Here is a 6,326-nt window from a genome sequence, read left to right as displayed (position 1 = left end):
GTGTCATAAGCATGACAGAAAAAATCGTTCGGCCCAAAATGTCACGGATGTGTCTTTTTTTTGTAGTCAGGATAAACTCTCTGTATCCTTTGTCCCGTTTAACCCCTTCAAGCCAACCTAGTTGCGATGGCTCCACGCCTAAGTCCTTTTGCTAGGGAATCTGCCATGTTAAGTCCACGACACATGTCCCCAACAATAAGTATATCATATTCTTTTTGACAGTAGGAAGAGGGAATTCAAAACCTCCAATAGTAATAGTTGAAATTTTTCCAATAGAATTGATACTATGAACTTGAGGTTGTTTCTTCGGAAAGTGTACTGTATGCTCATTACCATTAACATGAAAAGTGACATTGCCTTTGTTGCAATCAATAACAACCCCTGCAGCATTCAAAAAGGGTCTACCAAGGATAATCGACATACTGTCGTCCTCGGAATATCAAGAATAACAAAGTCTGTTAAGATAGTAGCGTTTGCAACCACAATAGGCACATCCTCACAAATACCGATGGGTATAGCAGTTGATTTATCAGCCATTTGCAAAGAGATTTCAGTAGGTGTCAACTTATTTAACTCAAGTCTACGATATAAATAGAAAGGCATAACACTAACACCGGCTCCAAGATCACATAAAGCAGTATTAACATAGTTTCTTTTAATAGAGCATGGTATAGTTGGTACTCCTGGATCTCCAAGTTTCTTTGGTATTCCACCCTTAAAAGTATAATTAGCAAGCATGGTGGAAATTTCAGCTTCCGGTATCTTTCCCTTATTAGTAACAATATCTTTCATATACTTAGTATAATGAGGCATTTTAAGCATATCAGTCAAACACACACGCAAAAAGATAGGTCTAATCATTTCAGCAAAGCGCTCAAAATCCTCATCATCCTTTTTCTTGGATGGCTTAGGAGGAAAGGGCATGGGTTTCTGAACCCATGGTTCTCTTTCTCTACCATGTTTCCTAGCAGTGAAGTCTCTCTTATCATAACGTTGATTCTTTGATTGTGGGTTATCAAGATCAACAGCAGGTTTAATCTTTACATCATTATCATTACTAGGTTGAGCATCAACATGAACATCATTATTAACATCACTACTCATGTTCATCACCAGATTGTGTCTCAGCATCAGAAATAGAAATATCATTGGGATTCTCAGGTGTGTCTATAGCAAGTTCACTAGAAGCATGCAAAGTCCTATCAGTTTTCTTTTTCTTTTTACTAGAAGGACTAGGTGCATCAGTATTAGTTCTCTAAGAATCTTTCTCGACTCTCTTAGGATGGCCCTCAGGATACAAAGGTTCCTGGCATTTTACCACTTCTAGTCATAACCCTAAAAGCATTATCATTGTTCTTATTATTTAACTCATTGAGCAAATCATCTTGTGCCTTAAGTACTTGTTCTACTTGAGTTGTAACCATGGAAGCATGTTTACTAATAAGCTTAAGGTCGTTAATAGTTCTACTCACATAATCACCCAAGTGGTCAAGCATGTAAGCATTACGTTTCAATTGTCTACTAACATAAGCATTGAAGTTTTCCTGTTTAACAATAAAATTATCAAACTCATCTAAGCATTGACTAGGAGACTTATTATGAGGAATATCACCTTCATCAAATCCATGGAGAGAGTTTACTGCTACTACCTGTGTCGGGTTATCAAGACCATGTATTTCTTCAATAGGCGGTAGATTCTTAATATCTTCAGCTTTAATACCTTTTTCTTTCATAGGTTTCTTTGCCTCTTGCATATCTTCAGGACTGAGAAATAGAATACCCCTTTCCTTCGGAGTTGGCTTAGGTGTTGGTTCAGGAAGTGTCCAATCATTATCATTACTCAATATATTATTCAATAGCAATTCAGCTTGCTCAACAGTTCTTTCCCTAAAAACACAACCAGCACAACTATCCAGGTGGTCTCTGGAAGCATTTGTTAGTCCATTATAAAAGATATCAAGTATTTCATTTTTCTTGAGAGGATGATCAGGCAAAGCATTAAGTAATTGGAGAAGCCTTCCCCAAGCTTGTGGGAGACTCTCTTCTTCAATTTACACAAAATTAAATATTTCCGTTAAGGCAGCTTGTTTCTTATGAGCAAGGAAATATTTTTCAGTGAAGTAGAAAATCATATCCTCGAGACTATGCACACAACCAGGAGCAAGAAAATTAAACCATATCTTAGCATTTAATGAGAAAGGAAACAACTTAAGAATATAGTAATAGCGAATTTTTTTCTCGTGAGCAAATAGGGTGGCTATATCATTCAATTTAGTAAGGTGTGCCACAACAATTTCAGATTCATAACCATAGAAAGGATCAGATTCAACCAAAGTAATTAACTTTGGATCGATAGAGAATTCATAATCCTTATCAGTAACAAAGATAGGTGAAGTAGCAAACATAGGGTCATATTGCATTCTAGCATTCAAAGACTTTTCTTTCAGCTTAGCTAACAATTTCTTAAGATCATCTCTATCATTACAAGCAACAAAGTCTATAGCAGTTTCCTCATCCATAATATAACCCTCAGGTACAACAGGCAATTCATATCTAGGGGGAGAATCATAATCATCAGTTTCAATAATATCATCAGTTTCAGTAATTTCATTCTCTCTAACCCTAGCAAGTTGTTCATCAAGAAATTCACCAAGTGGCACAGTATTATCGAGCAGAGTAGTTTCATCATAAGCATCATGCATATCAGAAGTGGCATCGTCAATAACATGCGACATATCGGAATTAATAGGAGGTGTAGGTGTCGCAAGTTTACTCAAAACAGAAGGTGAATCAAGTACAGAGCTAGATGGCAGTTCCTTACCTCCCCTCGTAGTTGAGGGAAAAATCTTGGTTCTTTGATCTTTCAAGTTTCCCATAGTGATCAACAGATATAAATCCCAAGTGACTCAGAGAATAGAGCTATGCTCCCCGGCAACGGTGCCAGAAACAGGTCTTGATAACCCACAAGTATAGGGGATCGCAGCAGTTTTCGAGGATAGAGTATTCAACCCAAATTTATTGATTCGGCACTAGGGGAGCCAAAGAATATTCTCAAGTATTAGCAGCTGCGCTGTCAATTCAACCACACCTGAAAGACTTAATATCTGCAGCAAAGTATTTACTAGCAAAGTAATATGGAAGTAACGGTAACGGTGGCAAAAGTAATAGTAGCAGTTTTGTAGCAATCGTAACAGTGGCAACGAAAAAGTAACTTAGCAAAGATCAATATGAAACGAGCTCGTAGGCAATGGATCAATGATTGATAATTATGTCAGATGGCATTCATCATGCAACAGTTATAACATAGGTTGACATAGTACTAGCTCCAATTCATCAATATAATGTAGGCATGTATTCCGAATATAGTCATACGTGCTTATAGAAAAGAACTTGCATGACATCTTTTGTCCTACCCTCCCGTGGCAGCGGGGTCCTATTGGAAACTAAGGGATATTAAGGCCTCCTTTTAATAGAGTACCGGACCAAAGCATTAGCACTTAGTGAATACATGTACTCCTCAAACTACGGTCATCACCGGGAAGTGTCCCGACTATTGTCACTCCGGGTTTGCTGGATCATAACACGTAATAGGTGACTATAACTTGCAAGATTGGATCAAGAACACAAATATATTCATGAAAACATAATAGGTTCAGATCTGAAATCATAGCACTCGGGCCCTAGTGACAAGCAAAGTCATAGCAACATCAATCTTAGAACATAGTGGATACTAGGGATCAAACCCTAACAAAACTAACTCGATTACATGGTAAATCTCATCCAACCCATCAGCGTCAAGCAAGCCTACGACGGAATTACTCACGCACGGCGGTGAGCATCATGAAATTGGTGATGGAGGATGGTTGATGATGACGATGGCGACGACTTCCCCTCTCCGGAGCCCAAAACGGACTCCGGATCTGCCCTCCCGAGGAAGAACAGGAGGCGGCGGCGGCTCCGTATCGTAAAACGCGATGAATCCTTCTCTTTGGTTTTTCCCCGAACGTGAATATATGGAGTTGGAGTTGAGGTCGGTGGAGCCTCGTGGGACCCACAAGTGGTGGAGCCTCGTCGCGTGCCCTCCACCCTTGTGGACAGGTGGTGGGTCCCCTCTGGTTGATTCTTTCACCAATATTTTTTATTTATTCCAAAAATAATCTCCGTGAAGTTTCAGGTCATTCTGAGAACTTCTATTTCTACACAAAAATAACACCACTGCAATTCTGCTGAAAACAGCGTCAGTCCGGGTTAGTTCCATTCAAATCATGCAAATTAGAGTCCAAAACAAGGGCAAAAGAGTTTGGAAAAGTAGATACGATTGAGACGTATCACATCGCGATGCACACGAGATCTTGGCGCAAAGACGAGTGGACTGCACTCGAGCTGCACGCCACGCGGATGAGCACGATAGGCCGGGTGGGTCAGGATCCTCGGGCCCGTTGTGTTTCTGTCGGCAAATACGAATGACCCCCTTTCCTGAGCCATTCTAGATGACCTCAGGTATTGGGAAGTATGATCGAAACACCAAGCCGGAAACTCGGATGGCCGATTACCTTGTTGCTGTCCAAATTGGAGGAGGCGACAAGAATGTGGTCATGCTCAACATGTCCCTTTACCTAGAGAGGGTTCAGCCAAAGCTTGGCTGAATAACCTGCCTAAAGACATTGTTCATAGCTAGAGGGAATTTGAGGAGATCGTCTTCAAGAACTTTGTGGGCACTTACAAGCATCCCGGAGGGTACCAAGAGCTGATGATGTGTGTCCAATAGCCAAAGGAATCCACTCAGGAGTACATCCAAAGATGGACCCAATTACGCAATTCCATTGAAGGCGTCTCGGAGGATAGGGCCATCCTTGCTTTTCAGCAGGGAGTCAAATACAAACACATTCAGTTGAAACTGGACAGGATAGAGCTTACCTCCATGCACCAGCTGATGGATATAGCCAACCGGTATGCAAACGGAGAAGAGGACAACAAGATACGGCGGAGTGAATACCGTGGACAGACGATTGATCAGAAAGGACAGAATAATCATAACAAACGTGGTGGAAAGAATAAACGTTGATGGCTGGGCAAAATGACGGAGTCAGTGGAGCTGACTTGGTCGCAGCAGTAGGTCAAGACAATAAAGGAGCTGGGCAAAAGAAGGAATGGGTCCCGTGGAAGAAAGCCTTCGGCGATGACATTCTTGACAAGCCCTGTTGTCTCCACAGTAGTGAGCAATGGCCCGACGAAGCTTACCCTCCGGCAATGTCAAGCCCTAAAAAGGTCTTCATCGCCAATCATCACATCCTCCAAACTGTACTCAGTCAAGCCAAGCTCCGTCATCATTGCCTCGACGTCGCCCATGGCGGCGCCCGAGCTGGATGCCTAACTATCCATGATCCCTTGCCCAAGAAGTGAGATCCGCGAGCGGGGAGACCCTAATTCTCCTATCCGAGCGACCAAGAGCACGGGGGCTTCTAATCGACGAAGAAAGAGGGTAGGGAAGGGGAGTTCTCTACGGTGACGGAGGCGCCGCCGAGAGGAAACACAACCCTAACGCAAGGTTTTTTTTACATGACTTGTCTACCTCGAAGTATTGACGTAATTTTGTCGCATTACTTATAGTAAACTAAGCTGAATAAGTGGAAAATATTTTGGGTCAGAGGGTACTGAAATTGTTCCTACTTCGAGGATGTCCTGCTTTCCACAGTCCAAACTATTTTCTTTTACGAATGATCTGTTTTAAATCGCCATGCATAATTTCCTATTTTGACCACAGATACGGTATTGTTACCTGAGTAAGGCGCAGGTACATGGTCGAAGGCGCTCGTGGCCTAATGGATAAGGCATTTGACTTCTAATCAAAGGATTGTGGGTTCGACTCCCACCGAGCGTGTACAGTTCATCACATGTTGGTTTGAGGAATTAATAATTTTTTATTTGCATCTATTAATTCCTTTTGTAAACTCCTTGATGGCTTGATCGGCCACAACGCTCCAGCTCCAAACCTCTTTTTTGTTAATTTTAATCTAAAAATATTGCAGGAAAACATTCTAGCTCCAAATATCGTTGCAACAATTTTGGTGTACACTTGCATCCTTTGGGTGTAACAAAAAAATGCGATGCAGAAACTTTTATCATAATCATTTTGTTAAATTTATGAGTAATTTTTTTCTTAATTTTAATTAAACATATTATAAAAACAATATGCCAGCTCGAAACCTCGTCGCAACAAATTTGGTGTACCACTTGCATCCTTTCGGTGTAAAAAAAAGTGACACAGAAGCTTTTAACCATGATTGTTTGGAAAAAAAATGTGTCGCAATAATTTTGGTGTACTA

At 41.0% G+C, this 6,326-nt stretch overlaps 1 non-coding gene across 1 annotated transcript; it reads left to right on the top strand.

Moving 5' to 3' along the window:
- The first annotated feature begins 5,808 nt into the window (after positions 1–5,808).
- TRNAR-UCU (transfer RNA arginine (anticodon UCU)) lies at positions 5,809–5,881 on the top strand. Its single transcript has one exon. It is a non-coding gene; the product is annotated as a tRNA-Arg (tRNA).
- Positions 5,882–6,326: the final 445 nt, after the last annotated feature.

Source organism: Triticum aestivum, chromosome 7D (genome assembly GCF_018294505.1).
Source record: "Triticum aestivum cultivar Chinese Spring chromosome 7D, IWGSC CS RefSeq v2.1, whole genome shotgun sequence".
Taxonomy (NCBI): Eukaryota; Viridiplantae; Streptophyta; class Magnoliopsida; order Poales; family Poaceae; genus Triticum; species Triticum aestivum.
Note: the sequence above shows the minus strand (reverse complement) of the source record. Positions and strands in the feature narration are given on the sequence as shown.